We start from the raw sequence: 24145 nt of genomic DNA on the forward strand, positions 1-24145 counted from the left end.
AAGTGAAATATAGAAAAAATAATTTAATTTTAATTTTAATTTTTTATATATTTATAAAAAGGTCAACCTTTGGACAAAGCGGTACAAGTTGAAATAGAATTGGATGGCATGGTATATGCAACAAGTAATGATATTGGACAAAACATGTTTCCTCCTAAAAAAAATCTGATAGACAAAGGTATTTTATTTAGTTACCTTTGTCAAAAATAGAATAATTTTAAAAAAAATAAATTAAAAATTAAAAATGTTATTTATTTATTTTACTTTAGCCTCCGGTTCAAGCGATGCTTACACATTAGAGGAAAAAATTGTGCAGACAGAAAATGATATGGATATCATACCTCCCAAAGAAAATGAAGGTATATACAGATATCAATATATTATTTATATTTTGTTATGTGATTAATATGTGAATTTAATTTATTTTTATTTATTTTAAGGTATAGAAGTTTTTGAAGAAAAAATCGATGAAAGCACACAAACTTTTTTGGATGATAACTTCAAAATTAAATTGGCAAAAATTAGGTCTATAATGGGAATGTTGATGGAGCAAGTTGATTTTTTGTACCAGAAATATGGCATTTAGTATTTTTTTTTTAAATAAAACTTTTAAAACACTTTCTATTGTTTTGAGAAAAAAAATTACAAATTTAGAAACATCCAAAAAAAAAAAGGGATGATGAGTGTTTGTTATAAAAATTGAAATTTTTTTTTTATTTTTTTTTACCATTTCATAAAAAAAAAATATATTGTAAGCAATAAAAACAAAAATTCAATGAAAAAAAATTTGTATTCATTCTTTTTTCAAAAATTTTAATAAAAAACACAAAAAATTTTTTTAAAAAATATTAGTGCAACTGGAAAATATAAATATATTTTGAACAAAAATATAAAACAAATCAAAAAGTGCAACATCAAAAACAGTATAAACTCAAGTTATTAAAAAATTACAAATTTAGAAACATCCAAAAAAAAAAGGGATGATGAGTGTTTGTTATAAAAATTGAAATTTTTTTTTTTTTTTTTTACCATTTCATAAAAAAAAAATATATTGTAATCAATAAAAAAAAAATTTCAATGAAAAAAAATTTGTATTCATTCTTTTTTCAAAAATTTAAATCAAAAACACAAAAATTTTTTTTTAAAAATATTAGTGCAACTCGAAAATATAAATATATTTTGAACAAAAATATAAAACAAATAAAAAAGTGCAATATCAAAAACAGTATAAACTCAAGTTATTAATACAATTAATAAAGATGTCTATCACTACTGTCCTGGCCTATTTGGTTCAGAAGGACCCTGTCTTTCACGAATAATGGACAGGAGAGAATTCATTGTTTGTTCTGCGAGGCGTAATGAACGGTTTATCTGTTCGTTGTGCTCCTCGTCCATTCGCCTCTGCCAATCAAACCTCTCTCTGTCTAACTGCAATTGTCTTTCTGCTAATGATGCACTTCGGTCCAGGTGTGCGATTAAAACATTCTGTAACTCTCTATGATCCACCCTATATTGTCTAGCAAGAGAGATCATTTCATTGAGACAGACATCATCCACTTCTTCAATTTCATTGTTGCCAGGTACCACAGGTCTTTCATTAGATTGTGTTTCCGCTGGCTCTACATTTCCTTGAATTGTTTGTTCTTGTACTTCTGCTTCATCAGGGACAGGTTCATGGATCTCCATTGGTTGAGCATCCATGATATCATCCAACAAATCTGGGGTCTCACTTCCATGATCCCTGGATTGAAGTTCCTCCTCCTCAGGTCTTTCTGGTTGTACAGCAACCAGGTTTAAGATGACCTCCCTCGATGACTCCTCTGTATCTGTGAAAATTAAAAATAAAAAAATAAATATATATGAATATATTAAGATTTTAATATCTATATAAAAATATAATGTAGATATATAAATATATATATATAAAAATATATATATATCTATATATATATTTAAAAAAAAATGTAAATTTTTTTTAACGATTTTAAAATATTTAGTAGCAGCTGTGAATATGTACTATGGAAAAAAGGCAGCACTCACATGTCATTTGTAACTCAAATTCAACTGTTCATAACACAAAATTAAATAATCTTTTTTTTTTTTTTTTTAGAAAATTTAATGAAGCTTTTGTATTATTAAATGCTCTTTTTAATTTTAAATGACGAGTGATTGATGCCTTTTTATGATCTAAAATTCTAAATATATCTATCTATATATATAAATGTGTATATATATAGATATATTTATATATATATATATATATATATATATATGTATATATATATATATATAGATAGCAATATATATATTTTTATTTATATAAATATATATCTTTATATATCCTAAAAATAATAATATATATGAAGATGTTGATATCTTGATATTTATGTATAAGAAGAAAATTTAAAAAAAAAGGAATGTATTAATAGTACAGATTCTCACCATCAAACAACCGTGGAGAACTTCCCGTCATGTTCCGAAAAAGATGTCCAAGGTCAGCTATGATAAAAAAAAATATATATATATATTAAAATAAAATTTCTTTAGTGAAAAATCCAAAATAAAAAAATTACAATAAAGCAATGTTATCTATATGGCCTAAGTGAGCAAAAACTACCACGCTTTTAAAAGAAAAAAAAAAAAAGGGAATTCAAGTAATTAGATTTTTTGAGAGAAAGCGAATTTCGGTTAGCTTTGACCAGTATGACCAGAGGAGAATGGAAAAAATGAAAATATATTGTTTACCTGTACCTCTACCAACACTGGTTTCAGGGGTGCTGGTACGGATATCTGGAAGTGTATCCGCTGATAAAAAGGTATGGCTAGCAGATGATGTGCTTCTTATCGTTTGCCCAATAACGACACCACCACTAGTCATCGATGTCCCAGAGGAGGTTGATGGAATGGCTGAAGCAGGGTCATCACCACCCCTAGCTGTCACGGATTGTGGTCGAGCTGTTAAGAGATAAATAAAATCAATCGTTATTCATGTTTCGATCCATAGAAGATTAATAAATAACTAATATTTAAAATTTTAAATAGTGGTTATTGAAAGGGACAGTGTAGCACACACAATAGTAACCAGGTTGAAGAATTTGAATGTAAAAATTAAATTTTTTTGTAGACACTCAAGGTTGTTTGTATTGAAACTGTTTTGTAAAGCTTGTTTCTAGTATTTAAAAAGTGTTGAGTACTTTGTTTGACATAAAACAATAGTCCTGTGTTTATGTAATCTTTCATTCTATTCATTATTCATTCTATTATATTCTTTAATTCTATTCATTCATTGTATTATGTATCAACAAGCTGTTATAAGTGTTATTTGAACTTGTCATTTAATTACCTTGTTAACAATTAACTGTAAACGAAAAAGAGTCGTCTGCTCATTTGATAATTAAATGACAAGTTCAAAGAATACTTATAAGAGCTTGTTGATACATCATAAATTAGTTGAATGAATGAATAGAATGAATAGAATGAATAGAATGAATAGAATGAAAGAATAATGAATAGAATGAAAGATTACATAAACACAGGACTATTGTTTTATGTGAAACCAACTATTCAAGTTTTTTTTAAATAATAGCATTTAAACACTCATTAATCCGCTTAAAAAACAATATCTTGATATTATATATACACTAATGTTGAGAGTGTGAGTGTGTATCTGCATGTGTAAGTGTATAATATTAGTGTGTGTGTATCTGCATGTATAAGTGTATATTTTTTGGTCTGTATACATGCTTGTCTAATGTATACTGTAACGTTTGTTTTTGTGAATTTGTCTACAAAAATATAGCACTGTATTTTCAAACGATCCTTGAATACAGAGCTCACATAGCAATAACAATATTGTTTGGCGCAGCTTTTGATTTGATGAATAGGGACATTAAACCACAAAAGATTTGTTCATCAGTCATAAAGAAATTAAGATTTTAAAATATATTGAAATTTATTCCATTAAAGGCGTCTATTAGCTAGTAAGCCTTTCTAAATATGCTTTTCATCAAAGGATATCAAGAAAATGAAGTAAATTAAAATAGAATTGTTATTTAGAAAGCAATACAAAAATAAAGCAGTAATAGGACTATAATCAAAATTGGCGCCAATAAATATTGATTTTCCAAAATATAATTAAATGTTAAATATTTTTATAAACCGACTCCACTGGAAAATTACAATATGATCATCATTCAATTTAAAAAATAGTAATTATATTAATGTTTTACATCTTCGGTCGCTATCACAATCATCTGTGATCATGAATATTACATTACATACGTTATTGGTTAAGCTATACAAAAATCTAACAGTAATCTGCATTGATGTAACGTAATCAAAATTGACGCACCAAAAAATTGATTTGAAAAAATATCTTTACAAGATAGATATTTGGATAAACCGACTCTAATGGATAATTACAATATGATCATCATTCAATTCAAATAATAGTAATTCGATAATTGTTTTACATCTTCGGTCGCTATCACAATCATCTGTGATCATGAATATTACATTACATACGTTATTGGTTAAGCTATACAAAAATCTAGCATTAATCTTCATTGATTTAACTTAATCAAAATTGACGCACCAAAAAATTGATTGGACAAAATATCTTTACAAGATACATATTTGTATAAACCAACTCTAATGGATAATTACAATATGATCAACATTCAATTTAAATTATAGTAATTCGATAAATGTTTTACCTCTTAGGTCGCTATCACAATCATCTGTGATCCCGACGATTACTTCTGGGCCTAGACGCTGCACCAGTCTCTGCTCGTAATCATTAAGATCAGCGACATAAGCTGTTCCACCTCCGGTAGCACGGGTTGAATTTTTTTCTTTTGCCAATTTGGCTTTTGCAAATCGTTTGATGTCGTTGTACCTTTTTTTAATTTGATCAACGTCCTTTTTCCCAGGTCCCTGAGCACTGACAGCATCACTTATCCGGGTCCATATACTTTTTTTACGGATACTAGACGTTTGCTTCGAACGACAACCAAATAAATAGTCATATGAGTCTAGCACCATATCGACAAGAACCAGGTTCTGCTGATGTGAGAAGTGGGGATTCTTCGATTTGGACTGTGAATCAGATCGAGAAGTAGCCATACTTAATTTATCGATAACAATAAAAGTCAGTAAAGCTTCAAGTTCTTGAAATATGCAGTCTGAAAAACTTTATTAAATAGAGCTTATATAGTGCTGCAATATGTTCCCGCGACAAAGCTGACGTTTCTGACACCTTGCAGTCACGTGGGACAAACATGACTGACAGTTTGTAAGCGATTAATAGTACATTCGCAAATAGCGAGGCGTCATATGTATGAATCATTCGCCAGTGCTCGATGCGGATTTGACGCGCCTTTTTTTTTAATAGTTTTTAGTACATATGGCGGGCGGGCAACATCTCGCTAGCTGCGAGTTAGAGCGAGTCGAGCAAACACGTTGTCGGCGAAAAAATTGATGCTTTAGTACATGGAGCCCTATGTTTAAAAAAGATATGTAGCATCGCTACTTTGTATGTTTTATTTATGTGTAATTGTTGTTGTAAGGTGCTCAGACATTATTGCCATAATACACATGGATTTACTCTTTTGCATGCACCACTGTTTGGCTATTTTTTATATTGCTTACAATAGAATTCCCCAGCAAGCAGGAGGGGAACTTTAGAAGTGTGTTTTGATGCAAATTTTCCTGAGCATGACAAACACACTAGCGCTGAGAGGCTACTGGAAAAGATAGTAATAAATAGCTTCATTTCACAGCACACAAAATATAGTTTATCTACTCAATAGATGTGCAAATTCAAATCACAGATACTTTTTGTCTTCTTTAAGGCTAGGGGGTAAATTTAACAAGAGGCGAATAGACATGATTCGCTGTAGTGAATTATGTTCGCTCTACCTCGCTAAATGCACATTGCACAAGCATTTCTAGTTCTAATTGGCGACTAGCAGGGGCCGTCAATCATCCTGATCAGATCGGGATGATTTCAGTCTGCCACCTAAAAGGTAGCGGAGAAGTTAAGAAGCATCGGTTTTACAACCGCTGCTTCTTAACTTCTGTTTCTGGTGGACCAGAAACGATGGGTTGTCGATACAGCATCCGCTGCTTAATAAATCGAACCCTAGGAGTCTATGTTTGTTGTTGTTAAGAAATGGCTTAACTTTAAATGCAACAAAATATATATTAAGATAGGGGTATTTTATCTTGCTCCTTATTACTTGTGAGTGACTGACTGTGTATAGCACACAGCCTAATGCTGATACATACTATTGTAGTAATAGTGCTGCTACAGCACCTCTGCAGCACTGCATTGTGCATAACCGCTCATCCTCAATGTGAGCTGGCTTTCTGCTTCCACATCTTGTGACCGGAGCTCCTCTGACATCGTACTGACACTGCAACATTAATAACCCCTCATGATCTGTCACTTGTGCAATTGTTTCTAATCCTCAACAAAGCGTCAATTGCTGACTCAATTATAGTAACATTTGTAAAGATTTGTCCATCTAAGTGTCAGACCTATGAGGAGTTTAAATGTTCATAAATACCCACATAATCCCTGGGAAAAGCCTGCTTATTTAAACAGTACAGAGAATGTGAAGCATAAACATGCACCAGTAGAGGCTGAAAAAATGTAACCGGTATGAAGGTAAGGGTAACTGCACAAGCCAGGAGTCAGTATCAGTAAGGCGGTCCAAATAAGAAGTCATACAATTGTTCATAATGCAAACACAAAAAATATATAAAGTGCATCAAACACAGATCAATGTAATAATCATAATACCATGTTGCAAACAATTTAATTGTGAGTAAAAAATAAAGTAGAAGTTGCAATTGCATCTGCAAAGGTATAACTGATGCTAAACCAGCAATTCTAATGGGATATGTAAGTTAATCTTAAAGGTGGGCACTGAGGTATAACAATTCAGTCCTATATACTTTAAATTAAGTCTATGGAAATATTCAAAATACATTTAGAATATTAGAACAAATAACCAAGGAAACATTCAAATGTCAGAAGTACAAAAGTTATCTTGCTAAGTAGCATCTTCATTTAATTCTCAAATTCACATGTTAATTCTCTTCTTCATTTCTTGCAATTGTCAGATAGAGGAAACCATGCGCTAAGCGAACACTATGGGGCCGATTTAACAATGTCCGCCGCACATAGATAAATGCCAACAGCATATGCTGTCGCCATTTATCATTGCACAAGCATTTCTACTGAAATGCTTGTGCAATGCCACCCCCTGCACATTCGCTAGCAGGGAGTGTCAATCAACCCTATCGTATCTGATCTGGCTGATTGCTGTCCACTGCCTCAGAGGTGGCAGATGAGTTAAGGAGCAACGGTCTTAAGACTGAAGGCTCGCGCGGAAACAGATGCATAGTGATGCCTACAGGGCTTGATAAATCGGCCCATAAGGGTTCAATTTATGATGTATCATCATCATAAACTGAGCACATCATCCCAGCTAGGGAACCTCATTTATCGTTGCACAAATAACGACATTTACTACCTCGCTCCCTTCTCTCGCCTAACCAATCAAACAAGAGCAGGCTCTGCCACTCAAACCAGATAACTGCTAGCAGTTAGCAGGCTTGCATAAGATAGGCTTTACTGCAAAGTTTCCAGAGCTTCCTCCCCGACTTATTACATGGAGCCCCAATCAATTATTCAGATATTTTCTCCCTCTGCCCATAATTACAGTATTTTAAACAGATGATATTTTATGTGTCACACACAATGTTCTATCATTGGCTATGTATGACAAGGGAAATATTGGAAAACATAAGTTTCTGCACTATTCAGCACAAACCATTGCAATGGTATACTACTGAATCCATTAAAAGGTACAACATATATTACTGTACTGTTTTTGAGATTTGTTTTTGTCATGTATCTATGAAAACACTGCTTTATTGCCATCTTTCAGCTTATCTCAATGGAGACATCGATTTGAATCAGTTATGAAAGGGTTTAAATCTTAATTACGTAATATATCATGTATGAAAAAGTAGATTCTGCTGCTACAATACACCCTACCCTAGATAGATGCATTAGGTAAGGATCCAATACTATTTTTTTTAATTGTTAAGTAATGTAATAGACTGATTTTTTTTTTTTCTACACCATTCCTTAAAGGGACACTAAACCCATTTTTTTTCTTTCATGATTCAGATAGAGTATGCAATTTTAAGCAAATTTCTAATTTACTCCTATTATCAATGTTTCTTTGTTCTCTTTGCTATCTTATTTGAAAAGCAGGAATGTAAAGCTTTGGAGCCAGTGCATTTTTAGGTCAGCCCTCTGGATAGCTCTTGTTTATTGGTAGCTACATATAACCACCAATTAGCAAGCGCTACCAAGATGCTGAACCAAAAATAAGGGACATTTATCACTCACGCCCACGTGTTAACTCCGCTAAATTGAGGATCCTTGAGAAACAACTTGAAAGTAAAACGTTTTTGCAACCGTGCTAACCCGCCGTGCACAAAAAGCCAAACTTTGAATATCGCAACCGCCTTAACGTATTCCCCAATAGAGTTCAATGGAGCGTGAAAATTGGAAATAAAAACCTACTCATGAGCACTAATAACTGTTTATTGCATTTTTTTAAATATATATATATTTTTAAAGATTTATTTTATTGAGGAGAACCTTTTACAACACAATATTGTTAGACATCAAAGAATATAGCACAATTACATCATACAAAATCAGATGCATACAGTTAGTCAGACAGAAACAAAAGGAACAATGTCAATGCATCCACCATGGTTTAATGTCCCTTTGCATTTTCTTATTTGTCCATTGAAACGCTTTCTGGCGATCAATTGCATTTTTTAAGTTCGTGTTGGCTCCAGGAGGCAGAAAGGGGGAGAGAGGGGAAAAAAAGGAAGGGGGGTATTAGCAAGGTAAGGTGTAGCTCATTGGCATTGTGTTTGGAGCCAGTCGCTCCAAATGCTCCAGTAGGTGTCCATGGAGTCTTGTGTAGTGTGTACTTATCTTTCCATGGTTGCAAAGTGATTTATCAAGTCGCTAATGCATGTGGGTGAGGGAGGTTCAGTTTGTTTCCACGCTCTGGCGATACTTAGCTTAACAGCCGCCATCACATATATTAGTATTTTCTTTGTGGAGGTAGGGAGATTTTCTTCAAACATGTGAAAAATAACTCATTGGGGGAGAGAGTGACTTGTATCTCGAGTGTTTGTAGTAATAAGCGTATATCCCTCCATAATCTACTGTAGCTAGGTTCGGGCACGTCCACCATATATGGGTATCTGTTCCCTGTTGCCTGCACTGCCTCCAGCACTGTGAAGAAGCAGAACTGAACATTTTGGAAAGTCTCATAAGTGTTCTATGCCACTTTAGTAGAACTTTAAGATATACTTCAAATACAGTTACGCAATGAAGCGTTTTTTTGGTGAGAGTGATTGCCCTAAAAATGTCTTGCTCAGGTATTATTATTTCCAATTTCTGTGACCAGGCTTTAAGCTGCCAGGGTATACCCCAGTAGTGGTCCTTCAATAGGGCATTATAGTGAAATGTGAGTGGCTTTCTCATACCCCTACTGCTGACCCATCTCTCCTCCCATTTGGTAAGAACCTGCAGGCCATTTCTTGGGAAATTCCATGACTTAATTAAGCTAAGGATTCTACGTGCCTTGAAGTGTAGCCAGGGAGGGCTACCCTCTTGAATTTGAGAGATTTTGGTCCCTGTAAACATATTATTGTTAATATATAGGTCTCTTAAAAGAACTATATTGAGGTCCTTCCAAAAATCCATATGTATGTTTGGGAAACCCCATAGGAGGCTACTGAGACAGTGGATCAGGGAAGGGTGAGGAGCAATTTCAGTGCAATGTCCGAGGTCATGCCATATTCCTTTATTTTGTTTGACTATAGTATTATCGATCAACTTGGTTAAGGATGCTTGGGAACCCATATAGCCTGAGCCAGATGTAAGCCTTCCAGCATAGCAGCCTCTTCTAGCCTATACCAGCCTGGTCTATCTGTGTTTTGACTCAAGACAGCTATATGAGTCAGCCTGGCTGCCTCATAATAAAGAAATACGTCTTGAAACGTGTCTCTGGTGAATCTTGTGTGCTATTCTTGGGGTTTTATTGTTCCACACGTATCGTGTTAGAGATTTGAGCGACCAGCAAAAATTGTAGCGTGCTTGAAGCTCTCACAACTGAACTGGGTGGCATTAATTACGTAGACCTACGTTTTAGAGCAGTTGACTTTATAATAGCTATATCTGCCAAACTGCTTGATGAGTTGGAACACTGAGCCTATAGAGGTAGCCGGGTTTGTCAATAAAAGAGTGACATCATCCACGAAAAGTACGATTCTTTCCTCGCTTGTGCCTATGGGTACTCCCGCAATTCCCTGTCAAGTTCCGGACAGCTTGAGCAAAGGTTTCCATAACTAAAGCAAATATCAGGGGAGACAGGGGACACCCCTGTCTCATACCATTAGATATAGTTATCTCTCGGGAACAGAAACCTGTACCTCTGAGTCTTGCATATGGAGCTGAATACAAAACCCTAATCACCGAGATAACTGGTTCCAGGAATCCAAATATCTTCAGGACCTCCCAGAGGTAATCCCATCTGACCCTGTCAAATGCATTTTCAGCATCTAGTGACAGGGTCGCGACAGGAACCCCCCGTGCCTTATCATGCGAGAAGACCATCAGAAGACATCTAGTATTATCAGGGCCTTAACGTCCTTTAGTGAAGCCCACCTGATCGACATGGATTAGGGAGGGTAGTATGTGGACCAGTCTATCAGTGATCAGTTTAGAATACAGCTTAGTGTCAACATTTATCAACGAGATTGGTCTGTAATTACCGCAGAGTGAAGAATCTTTATCTGGTTTCGGAATTGCTATGATGGAAGCCTCTAAGTTTTCTTTTAAAATTTGGCCTGATACCTTGATCTCATTAAACACCTGGTGAAGAGTTTGTGATAGATGGGTATTTAATTTCTTATTGAAAATGCAGGGAAAACCATCTGGGCCTGGAGCCTTATGATTCTGCAGTTGGCTGATCGCATCCTTGACTTCCTTTAAAGTGAATGGGGCAAGCAAACTAGTTTTGGCTTCCTCAGTAAGCGAAGGCAATTTCATGGTCTGTAAGAAAGCCTCTATCTCAGAAACCGGGGCCTCTGGTGGTCTTTCATGTTGGGCTATATTATAAAGCTTATCATAAAAGTTTGCAAAGGATTTGCCAATATCAGAAGGTGCCACTGCTCTCCGACCATTGTGATCAATGAAAGTTATTCGAGATACCGCTGTTTGGTTTCCAGAGCTTTTTTGCTAACAGGGAATCTGCTTTATTACATTTGTAGTACATAAGTTGCCTGAACTTAGCTAAGGCATACTGAATTCTTTGGACCTCAAGATCTTTAATTAGGCCCCTTAGTCTAGCTATGTCGTCGGAGATGGGCTACGTGGGTGTAAGTGGGCTAGTTTGGCTATACAATATCTTCTTAGGTAGGATTTCAGCGATGCCCATATTATTTGATGGTTAGTTTGTCCTATAGGGTTGTTTAATAGGAATTTTGTCAATTTTGCTTATGGTGTCCAGCTTAAATGCAGGAATCTCCCATAGGCATGCTGGAAGTTTCCAGTGCTGAAGAGTAATTGCCCTCTCCGAGAGAGAAAGTGACTGTGTTGTGATCGGAACAGGAACAAGTGGGTATCTCCGAGGAGTGGACTTTATTAAGCATCCAAGAGTCTACAAAAAATAATCCAACCTTAAGTAGGATCGGTGTGGTGGGGAGAAATATGAATAGTCTTTAGTATCAGGATGGCACGACCTCCAGACATCAAACAGAGAATATTGATATATCAGGTTTCTGAATTTAGGAGCTGTAGCTGTGAAAAGGGAGTCAACTTTTTTACCTGGGGGAATTTTCTTATCCATTTGGGGATCCCAAACAAGGTTAAAATCGCCTCCTAGAACTACTGTGCCTTGCCTGAGTTGCTCCACCAGGATGAGTATCTTCCTAATGAATGGTAATTGACCTTGGTTTGGGGTGTAAATGTTTACCAAAGTGGAGAAGTGATTGTTCAGTTTACAGATTAGTATTAAGAACTGCCCCTTCGGGTCTTGTTCCCAATGGATTAAATGGAAAGCCACCTGTCTACCTATCATTATGGAAATGCCTCTTTCATGATATGAAGAGTAGTGGACTACCGGGTATAGTGAGAATTTCAGGGTCGGAGTATTGTCTGAACACCAGTAAGTTTCCGGATGTAGGCAACATCTGTTTTAAGAGATTTCAAGTAATTTTGTAGGAGACTTCTTTTCGTCAGGGAATTAAGCCCCTTGGCGTTTAGTGTAGTGAAGTTTAAGGCAGCCATATATGCTATCTATGCGAGAAAAGAGAAGAGAGTAAGAGGGGAAAAAAAAGGGAGAAGGGGAAGGGAAAGAATTGGAGCCCAAACACTTAGGGTAGTTTTACTTCAGGGAATATTCCCAAAGAGAAATGGATAAGCACTTTTCAATCTGAAATAAAAAGGGTAAATTTAGTGAATCTGTGTTCTGTTGTTTACTGAGTAAACTGTATTATAAGGGGTGGGAGGGAGGGTAAGAGAGGACAGGGTCATCTTAACTTTCAAGCTTTCCTACTGTTCTTTTTATTCTATCACTCTCACCCTTAGGTTTAACTCTGTAAGTAGCAAAAAAAAAAAAAAAGGGACAGACTGGAGAGCGGTCTCACAGCCAGGGGATTTTAGTACGAATATAGTATAATACGTAGATCACCTCCGTGCTGGTATTAGTAGAAGCACATGGTATGGGAGATATAGGGAAAATTAGAAATGTTCCATAGTAGTCTCATTATGCGACCTTTGATAGGCTCTCTGATATTTAATCATGGACATCTAAAAGTAGGCTCCCTGTTCCAGGGACTCTGCATCTCAATGTCTAGGGCAACAGTCAGACCACATAGCAGTCCATCTATCTGTAGCAGAGTGTTAAGCCCTGGGTTAATTTAGTGGTACTATCCTTATCTAGGGGTGAACCATGTTTGTTCACTATCTAGCTCAGCCTATTGCTAATATCCTAAGCGGGTCCAGGTTTTTGTTTATTATGACTCTAAGCCCCAACTTATGCTAGACTTAGGGTTTAAAGATTAGGGTTGCACCTGTGACTCAGAGTAGAAGAATAGCATACTGCCAACAGTGGTATCATTGTGTCTAGTTAAATTGTAACCTCTTTGATTAGAAGGTTCAAAATAGGATCATTTAGACATAAATATAATATAAATAAGAGAACAACATTGAACAGTGTGAACATAACATATGAATACATAGCATATGAATACCTTCTTGTAGATATAAATCATTGTATTAGTAAAAATATCTAAGATACAAGGTAGAACAGAATGTTAACATCAAAACCTGTAGACCCAATAAAGTTAATAGAATGGTGTACCTACCTATTTTTATATAACCCAGATAAGAGGAAACATCTAGTGCAAATAGAAGAAGGCAGTTATGTGGAGCTGGATTAAGTAGTTTTCTAGGATTTGCCTCCCAGTTGTTGGGCCGTAGTAACCACAAATCTCCATTAGCTTGGTAATTGAGTGTAAGGTTAATAGATGTTAAGGTTATAGCTACTGTAAAGCGGCCCATAGTTTGTGGCATACAGGTGTAAGCTATTACTGAGTAATTTGCCATAGAGGTAATCTTATAGGGTATATTTCTTATAGGCCTGTTTCTAGTGACCGGCCAGATATTTAAACCTAGGAGAGGTGGAACCGGGAGGCAGTAGCCATAAAACTGTTTTGGTTCAGGTTTCCTATTTTACGAGTTGACGCTTAGGATTTAAACTCTTTGTGTTAAACAAAAACAGTTGAATAGTACAAACATTTTAGAATTCCCTATGAGCACCAACATTTTATTGAACAACTTGCAACTCCAGACTGACAAGTTTATTCTTTTCAGTCTGGATGTGGCAAGTTTATATACCTCCATCACCCACGAGAGCGGGTTGGGAGCTGTCAAACATGCGCTTTTTACTTCTGGTTTATACTCCAGTTCACAAATTTGGTTTATTCTGCAACTGTTAGAGATTATACTCTTTAATAATTATTTTTTATTTGAAGATCTTTTCTATCTACAGTTGCAGGGTACAGCCATGGGCTCCAACGTTGCCCCTAACTATGCCAATATTTTTATGAATCTCTTTGAAGAGAAATTTGTCTTTGAAAATTTTTTGTTTCGTCAGTGTGGCGCCACCTTGTGGCGCTACATTGATGATATTTTTGGGGTATGGTTGGGCAATGTTGGAGCCCTTGAACTTTTTGTTAAGGAGTTGAACAATTCGACCAACAGCATTAAGTTCACACTTACCTACAGTGAAATTTCAATTGACTTTTTGGATGTGACTGTTCTGAAGGATGGGTGTAATTTCAAGACTGATATTTTCAGTAAGGAAACTGATAGGAATAATCTGCTGCTGTATAGCAGTGCACATCATCCTTCTTTGATCAGATCATTACCAAAGAGCCAATTGCTCAGAGTAAAGCGCATTGTTGAAGAGGAATCTAAAGTGCCCATGAGACTTTCAGAAATGGATGACAAATTTTTGCAACGTGGGTACCCCAGAGATCTCATTGTAGACACCATTAATCAGGTGTCTCAATTGGATCGGGAGTCATTGTTAAAGCCTGGTCTATCTGCCAAAAAAGATTCGAAGAGGATGATTTTTGTATCTGAATTTTCTAGACAGAGTGACCAGGTTTGGAAAATTATTAGGAAACATTGGGGTATCCTAAAAAATTGCAATTTGGAGGTTGCTGAATTTGACCAGATGCCTATGCCAGCATACAAGCGGAGTAAGAGCTTGAGGGATTCTTTAATCAAAGCTGACATTGGCTCTGGCAGAACATTGGCACAACGGTACATCACCAAAAAGAATTTAGGCTGTTTCCCCTGTCTAGGGTATAGCAATTGTAATTCAATAGTAAAAAGTCCCTATTTTTTACACCCACACAGTGGTTATAAATTTTACTATAGGGACTATTTTACCTGTAATAGCAATTACGTTATCTATATGATCAAATGCCCATGTGGGAAATCCTACATTGGTGAGTCCTCCAGGAGGGTACGGGATCGAATTACTGAGCACAAGAGCAACATCAGGTGCAAGGTACTCACTGCACCAGTGGCTTATCATTTCTTAGCCATGGGACACCATATTAGCCAACTTAGGTTCCAGGTCATCGAACAGATTAAGGTCCCCCGTAGGGGTGGCAATAGGGATGTCCTTTTGAAACAACGTGAATCCTATTGGATTTTTAAGTTGGATACCCTGGAGCCTAGGGGGCTTAATAGAGAGATAGACTGGTCTGTGTTCTATTAAACTGGTGTTGCTCTTGTGTTCATGCATTCTGCAGTACTAATCTAATGTTATGTTGCTAATTGACTTGAGAATGAAATTTAATGATTAAATTGTAGTTTTCTGTATGTGTAGATGTGATTCTTTTATAGGAGCTTCATAGCTGTTTGTTTTTAATTTTTGTACATGGTTTACCTATTTTTCACCAGCAGATGGTGCTGTTGCATTTATAGAATGTAAATTACAAGATTGTAAGGGTTAAAATCCCAAGGTGAGCTATTTAAACAGGTGTACCTGTACTATCACTTACCACATGATTAAGGGGCATGGCTCCCCGAAATGTCGTGGCTGTTTGACTCTGCACTCTCTCAAATAAATTATTGAAACTTTGGCATTTTGGAGAGCTTCATTTTCATTGTTTCACCAACATGTTATGACCTATGGCATGTGGCGTTCTGGTGTAAACTATTTCCAAACAATTTGCCATAAAGGTGTCCCCAAAGCATATGTTACCTAAAGGCCTGCTTCTAGCAAACAACCGGGTAATTAAACTGTTAGGAACTGGGTCAGGGGGCCTCTAGCCTTAAAACTGTTAAGGTTCGGTGTGTCTTTTTTAGGAAGATGGCTTAAACTATTGCTAGTATATCATATCATACAGATGACGCTGAAGAGTATATCTCTTATGGGTCTACTTCTGATGACTAGCTGGATAACTAAACCTTAGGAAGATGGGCCAGGGAGGTACCACCCTTTAGGCTGATATGACTCAGCATTCCCTTTGTAGGAAAATGGCTTTATATTTAAACTGTTTTTTATAAGCAATACAGTATATTGCTATCTAACATTTAGCATACCCCCGAACACTTATATTGTACGCTCTATAACATGAGGCATTCAAGTGCAACCTAATACTAAATAATTCGCCATAGAGACAACCCTGTAAAGCATGTTTCTTATAGGTCTACATCTAGTAACTGGCCAGATAATTGAAACCTTAAAAGAAGAGGGTCATGGAGGCATTAGCCTTAAAACTGTTTGTTTGTGTTGCCTACTTTGGGGTGATGGCTATGCATGCAAACTCTTTAGGATAAACAGGAGAGCAAAACATTAGATAAAATTTAGGATACCACATGAACAACAGTTGTAAGGGTTAAAATCCCAAGGTGAGCTATTTAAACAGGTGTACCTGTACTATCACTTACCACATGATTAAGGGGCATGGCTCCCCGAAATGTCGTGGCTGTTTGACTCTGCACTCTCTCAAATAAATTATTGAAACTTTGGCATTTTGGAGAGCTTCATTTTCATTGTTTCACCAACATGTTATGACCTATGGCATGTGGCGTTCTGGTGTAAACTATTTCCAAACAATTTGCCATAAAGGTGTCCCCAAAGCATATGTTACCTAAAGGCCTGCTTCTAGCAAACAACCGGGTAATTAAACTGTTAGGAACTGGGTCAGGGGGCCTCTAGCCTTAAAACTGTTAAGGTTCGGTGTGTCTTTTTTAGGAAGATGGCTTAAACTATTGCTAGTATATCATATCATACAGATGACGCTGAAGAGTATATCTCTTATGGGTCTACTTCTGATGACTAGCTGGATAACTAAACCTTAGGAAGATGGGCCAGGGAGGTACCACCCTTTAGGCTGATATGACTCAGCATTCCCTTTGTAGGAAAATGGCTTTATATTTAAACTGTTTTTTATAAGCAATACAGTATATTGCTATCTAACATTTAGCATACCCCCGAACACTTATATTGTACGCTCTATAACATGAGGCATTCAAGTGCAACCTAATACTAAATAATTCGCCATAGAGACAACCCTGTAAAGCATGTTTCTTATAGGTCTACATCTAGTAACTGGCCAGATAATTGAAACCTTAAAAGAAGAGGGTCATGGAGGCATTAGCCTTAAAACTGTTTGTTTGTGTTGCCTACTTTGGGGTGATGGCTATGCATGCAAACTCTTTAGGATAAACAGGAGAGCAAAACATTAGATAAAATTTAGGATACCACATGAACAACAGAACTTTACAGATAGTTAACACAAATATGAGAAGGTTATTAGCATGAGTCCCTTGTCAAGCTCAGCAAACCCAGACCTTCGGCTGGTCTGAGGAGGTGGTTTGTTTTCACCAGCACAGTATCACATGAGTAGAGCCAGGACTAGACTCCTAGAATAACATGGAAGACACTTAACTGTGATGTCATAGGAGATTAGCCATATTCCTCTAAGCCCATTGGCCAAGGAGTCCATGTCTGGTTTCCCCCATCACCCATAAGGAGACTACCCCAGGGTCATATTTACATATGCAAAACAGAAAGAGAAGCAGTCTGCCAGGAACGAACAGCAGCATCAATAGCTTGTTCTATGGCCCGGTTACCACCTGGAAGTAGCTTCTTTATGCTCAATTGTGCTTTTCACAGAGGAAAACTTTCCTGTAGTATATCAGTCTGATCCCACCAACATGGTCAGTCCAGCCCCAAAATACCAGGCAATTCTACTCGGAACAAGGAAAAGGCAACCACCGACGATTGTTTCAGCCTTCTGTGGGCCTCGTCAGTGAAGTGCAGCCATATTCCTCTAAGCACATTGGCCAAGGAGTCTACGTCTGGTTTCCCCCATCACGCATAAGGAGACTATCCTCAGGGTCATATTTCCATATGCAAAACAGAAAGAGAAGTAGTCTGCCAGGAACGAACAGCAGCATCAATAGCTTGTTCCATGGCCCGGTTACCACCTGGAAGCAGATTCTTTCTGCCCAATTGTGCTTTTCACAGAGAAAAACTTTCCTGTAATATATCAGTCTGATCCCGCCAACATGGTCAGTCCAGCTCCGAAATACCAGGCAATTCTCCTCTGAACAAGGAAAAGGCAACCCCAGACAATCATTTCGGCCATCTGTGGGCTTTGTCAGTGAGGTGCAGCCATATTCCTCTAAGCACATTGGGCAAGGAGTCCACGTCTGGTTTCCCCTATCACCTCACTGACGAGGCCCACAGAAGGCTGAAACGATCATCTGGGGTTGCCTTTTCCTTGTTCAGAGGAGAATTGCCTGGTATTTCGGGGCTGGACTGACCATATCGGCGGGATCAGACTGATATACTACATGAAAGTTTTCCTCTGTGAAAGCACAATTGGGCAGAAAGAAGCTACTTCCAGGTGGTAACTGGGCCATAAAACAAGCTATTGATGCTGCTGTTCGTTCCTGGCAGACTGCTTCTCTTTCTGTTTTGCATATGGAAATATGACCCTGGGGATAGTCTCCCTATGGGTGATGGCGGAGACCAGATGTGGACTCCTTGCCCAATGTGCTTAGAGGAATATGGCTGCACCTCACTGACGAGGACCACAGAAGGCTGAAATGATCATCTGGGGTTGCCTTTTACGTGTTTAGAGGAGAATTGCCTGGTATTTTGGAGCTGGACTGACCATGTCGGCGGGATCAGACTGATATACTACAGGAAAGTTTTCCTCTGTGAAAAGCACAATTGGGCAGAAAGAAGCTACTTCCAGGTGGTAACCGGGCCATAGAACAAGATATTGATGCTGCTGTTCATTCCTGGCAGACTGCTTTTCTTTCAGTTTTGCATATGTAAATATGACCCTGAAAAAGTCTGGGTGTCACCAGATGAAATGCGTTGAGGAAACGTGTCACTGTAACTACGCCAGCCGGACTGTACATCTGAACTAGCCATGTGACAGACCTCCTCACGGACTGGTGATCATATTAGGAGAAAAGCAGGAGCATTTCAAGGTTCAACAAGAATACTAACCAGCTGAGGAGTATATATGGTTATATTATCACTAACTGCAATTAAGATTAAAAACATAGTTAAAGGGACAGTCTACTCAAGAATTTTTATTGTTAAAAAAGATAGATAATCCCTTTATTACCTATTCCCCAGTTTTGCATAACCAGCACTGTTATATTAATGCAATATTTACCTCTGTGATTACTTTTTATCTAAGCCTCTGCAGACTGCCCCCTTATCTCAGTTATTTTGACAGACTTGCATTTTAGCCAATCAGTGCAGATTCTTAAATAACAAAATATTATCTATATGAAACACATATACTAGCATTGTCTATATGTCAAAAACTGTCAAAATGCAGTTCAATGGCTTAGAAATTTGCATATGAGCCTCCTAGGTTTAGCTTTTCACAAAGAATACCAGAAGAGCATAGCAAATTTAATGATAGTAGTACTATCAGGGATATCTCGTCAAACTTAATTTGACAGGTACCACGCCCCTTTATATAAAAAACTCCGCCCCTTTATAGGCAAAATCCCGCCCCCTTTATGGGCAAATTCCGCCCCTTTATATGCAAAACCACGCCCAGTCTCCTCCCACTCTTTTCCATATTTTACGCCCCTTTTATGGCTTCTTCTAAGAGCATTTTAACATTTATTTTAATGTTAAAATAATTCCCTTTTATGGCTTCTTTTAAGAGCATTTTAACATTTATTTTAATGTTAAAATAATAAACAATATAATTTTATTTTAAATAGTGTTGTGTTAATGTTTTATGTATCATTTATCTGATATTTTGTAAGATTTCAATGCGATTAAATTTAAACAAAGAAAAAAAATAGACAGCAATTATTGAAAATGCACCTTTAGAGTTTTATATAGCTGGAAGTGGAGATCATTATTTTGATCTGAACAGCACCCTTTTGTTCATAACATGCAAAATTGTTAAACAAGACAATACACCACCTCCTGAGGGGGCCCGAGTCAGCCTCATCAACTATCCACTGTCCACACAGTTTAATCAAGTGGATGTCACATTAGGAGACAGACTTGTATCACAATCAAATAATCTTGCGTACCGTGAGTACATTGAAACAATTCTTAATTATAGTGCAGATACACTATCAACGCAATTCCCAGCCGGGCTGTTTTATAAAGATACAGCAGGACACCATGACACACGTGCCACAGGTGGAGACAATCAAGGGTTCAACAAAAGAGCACACATGTTAGAAAGGGGTAAAACTATTGAATTACTAGGGCATCTTCACAGTGACCTGTTTTTCCAAGAAAAGTTAATGTTAAACGGAATTGATCTGAAAATTAAACTCACTAGAAATAAAGATGCATTTTGTCTTATGTCTGCAGAAGCAGAACAGTATAAAGTACAAATCTTAAATGCATCACTTTTTGTCAAAAGAGTGCAAATATCACCAGCAGTGCGAATAGGTCATGCGCAAGGCCTGCTAACAGCAAATGCAAAATATGCTCTGGATAGAGTCGGACTGAAAGTGTATTCTATCGCTGCAGGTAGCCGTGTATGTAATCAAGAAAATTTATTTCTGGGACAATTACCAAAGCTGGTGGTTATAGGATTTGTAGACAATGATGCCTTCTCAGTGAGTTTCTAGTGAGTTTAATTTTCAGATCAATTCCGTTTAACATTAACTTTTCTTGGAAAAACAGGTCACTGTGAAGATGCCCTAGTAATTCAATAGTTTTACCCCTTTCTAACATGTGCGCTCTTTTGTTGAACCCTTGATTGTCTCCACCTATGGCACGTCTGTCATGGTGCCCCGCTGTATCTTTATAAAACAGCCCGGCTGGGAATTGCGTTGATTGTGTATCTGCACTATAATTAAGAATTGTTTCAATGTACTCACGGTACGCATAAAGATTATTTGATTGTGATACAAGTCTGTCTCCTAATGTGACATCCACTTGATTAAACAGTGTGGACAGTGGATAGTTGATGAGGCTGACTCGGGCCCCCTCAGGAGGTGGTGTATTGTCTTGTTTAACAATTTTGCATGTTATGAACAAAAGGGTGCTGTTCAGATCAAAATAATGATCTCCACTTCCAGCTATATAGAACTCTAAAGGTGCATTTTCAATAATTGCTGTCTTTTTTTTTTGTTTACATTTAATCGCATTGAAATCTTACAAAATATCAGTTAAATGATACATAAAACATTAACACAACATTATTTATAATAAAATTATATTGTTTATTATTTTAACATTAAAATAAATGTTAAAATGCTCTTAAAAGAAGCCATAAAAGGGAATTATTTTAACATTAAAATAAATGTTAAAATACTCTTAGAAGAAGCCATAAAAGGGGCGTAAAATATGGAAAAGAATGGGCGGATAGGGTGAAAATATTGGGAGGAGAGTGGGAGTGGTTTAGTGTCTATAAAGGGGCGTGGTTTGCATATAAAGGGGCGTGGTACCTGTCAAATTAAGTTTGACGAGATATCCCTAATAGTACTACTAATGATACAAGTAAATTGGAAAGTTGTCTTATTGGAATCATGAAAGTTTAATTTAGACTAGACTTTCATCTCCAGAACAGGAATGCACAGCTGGGAGCTACCTGAGCACATCTGGTGAGTAAATGTCAAAAGACAAATGTGTGCTGTCACCATTAAATAGTTAGCTCCCAGCAGTACATTGTACAGCAAAGTGTAGCCAAGAGAAAAAAATAAATGTGACAATAGAAGGCTGAAAGTTTGATTTTGCCTTTTCTATCCCTCCAAGCCATTGGTTTTTAAACCTGTCCTTATGCCTCCCTAACAGGCCACGTTTTGAGGTTATCTGAAAAGAGCACAGGTGAAATAATCAGCTGATTAGTAAGCATAGCTATTTTACCTGCTATCAGCCAAGGTAATCCAGAAAACCTGATATGTTGGGGATAGGGTTGCCACCTCGGCCATGTTTTCCTGGACACATGCTGCAGGGTTTGCAGGAAGGAACATATATTGTGCTGTTCATCAGCATTATTCATGTGATGTCCAGAGGCTCAATACATGTTCCCCCCACTTACCCTGCAACATGTGTAACTCATAAGTGTCCAGGAAAACATGGCCGTGGTGGCAACCCTAGTTGGGGAGGCCTGAGGACAGGTTTGAAAACCAGTGCTCTAAGCTATCAGTATGGCTAAATGACACTATTAGCATTGTATGTGCTTGTTTTGGGCTGGATTGGAGTGGGTGGGGTTATGCACACTATAAGTGGGTGGGACTCTTCTGCAAAGAGTCCCTGGCAATTCGTTTTCAAATGTTGGCAACTATGAAGAAAAAGATGTGTAATATCATTTTTAAAGTTATATTTTAGAAAAAAACAGCAGTTTCTAAACAGACATTCTTTTCCTTTGAGAGATGAATGTTTCAGCATATCTAAGAAGTCATATAAAAACCAGTTTGTATAATTGTTTATGAAAACACATTAAAGGGACAGTAAACACTCCTTATATAATTACCTTAATAAAAAGTTGTAAAGTTGATGATACGTTTGCAATCTTTGAAATATAATAGTTCCCATCATATTGTGTTGAATTCTGAGTTCAAACTGATCATCCAAATCATTAAAAATGGCCCCCAAACTTGGCCCCTAAGGAAATATTTTATTACCTTAATTCCATATGCCCCTCTAGTAAGCCACTCGCAAATCAGTTGATATTTCCGTGCACGGACTGTTGCACTTGTGTGATCATATCGGATCACACGTGACGTGACAAATTTGCATATTCAGGACTTCTAGAATGAAAAATCTGGAACAATCAGATAACCACTTTTCTGTGCTTTGTAGTAACGGACATTGCAGAAAAGCACACAGGGTGAAAGCGTTCCCTCTGCTCATCTGGTAATAATGATAGGGAAACTTATTGCGGTGTGCATGCACATCACTGTGTGATTTGAACGTTGATGAAGAAGGTACAGGGAGGAGGAGTTTGGAGGCCATTTTGGAGACCTATATTTAGATGATTACATTACCAATATTTATGGCTGATGATTTTATTCACTTTTGGGGGTATGTGAATAATGGTTGATTGGTTATGTATTTTTGGAATAAATAGAGATCTTAGTGGTGTTTACTGTCCCTTTAAGGTAAATAGAAAATGCATCTAAAGGTAAACTGTAAGTCTCTGATATTGCATTGCTTTTCAGGTTTTACATTTCTTTTATCGGTTGGTAATTAAGAATGCTTTAAAGGAATTTGTTTAGTAGATGCCCTGCTCTTGTTAAAGGGGCATAGAAGTAACAAATTAAATGTGCATGAGTGAATGGAAATTTAGATCAATGCCAGTTTACAATATATTTGTAATACTTGTTAAAGTACTTGTTAAATTTCCATTCACTCATGCACATTTAATTTGTTACTTCTATGCCCCTTTAACAAGAGCAGGGCATCTACCAAACACATTCCTTTAAAGCATTCTTAATAACCAACCGATAAAAGAAATGTAAAACCTGAAAAGCAATGCAATATCAGAGACTTACAGGTTACCTTTAGATGCATTTTCTATTTACCTTAAAGGGACAGTTAAAGTTCATGCTATTCATTTGCTGTGGTATGTGCAAAACAAACGCTTATTTCACACTCCATTGCTCAGCCATTACAAGTTTTGAAACAGCCGTCTTGTGTGTGCGATATGGTTGCGTTGAGATCCATACCGCACAAAATACAAGCGCTGTTTTGACGTGCTCGTGCACTCTTTCCCCATAGACATCAATGGGGAGAGTGGGTTAGAAAAAATCTAATACCTGTGATTGCAGAATGAAAAGCTCCGTAATGCAGCCCCATTCATGTCTATGGGGAAAAAAAAGTTATGTTTAAACACCCTAAAATAAACCCCACATCTAAACACCCCTAATCTTCTGTCCCCAACATCGACGACACCTACATATTGTTAAATATTGTAAATTAAACTATATTAACCCCTAAACCTAACCATAACCCTAAACCTAACACCCCCTAACTTTAACATAATTAAAATAGAG

This window comes from Bombina bombina, chromosome 1, assembly GCF_027579735.1.
Source record: "Bombina bombina isolate aBomBom1 chromosome 1, aBomBom1.pri, whole genome shotgun sequence".
NCBI lineage: Eukaryota > Metazoa > Chordata > Amphibia > Anura > Bombinatoridae > Bombina > Bombina bombina.